This window comes from Cynocephalus volans, chromosome 10 (genome assembly GCF_027409185.1).
Source record: "Cynocephalus volans isolate mCynVol1 chromosome 10, mCynVol1.pri, whole genome shotgun sequence".
Lineage (NCBI taxonomy): Eukaryota > Metazoa > Chordata > Mammalia > Dermoptera > Cynocephalidae > Cynocephalus > Cynocephalus volans.
In genome coordinates, this window is record NC_084469.1 from 101649621 (window position 1) to 101651442 (window position 1822).

The 1822-nt window shown below is 40.9% G+C and overlaps 1 pseudogene; it reads right to left on the bottom strand.

The window, feature by feature from the left end:
* LOC134387886 (olfactory receptor 7D4-like) lies at positions 1-938 on the bottom strand (annotated as a pseudogene).
* Between the last annotated feature and the right edge of the window lie 884 nt (positions 939-1822).

Below are 1822 nucleotides of genomic sequence, written 5' to 3' on the forward strand. Positions count from 1 at the left end.
TCATGGACAACAGGCTGCTCTGCTGAAAAGTCTTCCCAGGGCTCGCATCACAACCTTGTTCCTCAGGTTGTACAGGAAGGGGTTCACCATGGGGGTGACCACAGTGTACATCACTGAGGTGATTAAGCTTCTCTGAGAAGAATGGTTCAAAACAGAACTGACATAGTCCCCAAGGCTTATCCCATAGTACAAGGAGACCATAGAGAGGTGAGACCTATAGGTGGAAAATGCTTTATCCTTGCCTGCAATGGAGAACATCTGTATTAAAGAGGAGACTATATGATAGTAAGAGAAGAGGATCCAATGACAGGAAACACCCACAGCAGTGCAGCTGCAACATACAAGAAGATGTTATTAATGAGGGTATCAGAGCAGGCCACCTTGAGAAGCTGAGACAGGTTGCAGAAGAAATGCAGAATCTCTGTACCTGTAGAGAAGGTCAGCCTCTTCATCAGTAGAATTTGAAGAAGGGAGGCCCAGCAAATGATGAACCAAGACATCAGAAACAACAAGGCACAGAGGTGGGAGGTCATGATGACTGTATAATGCAGGGGGTGACAGATGGCCACAAAGCAGTCATATGCCATTATAGTCAGTAAGAAATTATCCATTCCAGCAAAAATCATTAAAAAATACATCTGGGCAAGGCACTCTATGTAGAAGATGTCTTTGCTCTGTGCTTGGATGTTCACCAGCATTTGGGGGGCGATGGTGGAGATGAAACAGATGTCAATAAAGGACAGGTTGGAGAGGAAGAAGTACATGGGTGTGTGGAGATGGGAGTCTGAGATGATGGCCAGAATGATGAGCAGGTTCCCATGTACTGTGACCAGGGACACTGACAAGAATAATCCCAAAAGTAAGGGCTTCAGTTCAGAATTCTCTGAGAAGCTGATGGGGAGAAACTCTGATAGTTCAGTGTGGTTTTCTGCTTCCATGTAGCTGGGGTGTCTGATGGGCAAAGAGGCAAAAGCAACGTTCAATGAACAGCTAACTGACAACTTAGCTAGTCATCACTTCACAAAGTCTCCCTTGCCTGGACATCTGTCACCCTTTATGGAGTCCTTTGATTAACAGAGATCCACCCAGCCAAGTGGTAGCCCATTTCCATTTAAATGTGTAAAATTATTTTGACTTTTTTGACATAGCTGAAATTTCTATCTAACTTCTACTAACTGGATCAAATTCTCTTATTTTTATCTGTGGTCACAAAATAATTTCCTCTTTGATATGACCTTTCTAAAGTAATTTAAAACATCTCACATCTTTTTCTTAATAATACCATTCCTACTTTCATTCTAATAGCTCTACAATAGTGGTAAAGACGTAAATTTTTAACCCAAACAATCTTTATTCTGTGACCTGATGCTTCCTATTGATGTGACAGATAACTCCTATTGCCTTATTCCCTTGTACCACAAATCTGGTTATTACTATTACTTTCTTTGTGAAGTTTAAAAATGTCTTTCTGCACAGTATGATCTCATTAGATGATGATCATGATGACGATTAGTCTCCTCTTATAATAATTATTTTAGACATATAACTCTCCCGATGTGGGTGTGCATAGAGATATGATTTACAAAATGGGTCTCAACCTAACAAGAGAGAGAGAGACTGAAACGCAGTAATAGTCAGGGATTTCAGCACTCCACTTTCAGCAATGAAGAGATCATCCAAGCAGAAAATTAACCAGGGCACATCAGTTTATCTCCACTGCAGACCAGTTAGACATAACAAACATTTATACAACATTCCATGCAATGGCTGTAGAACACATATTCCTCTCAGTGGCACATAAAACATTCTCAAAAATAGACCA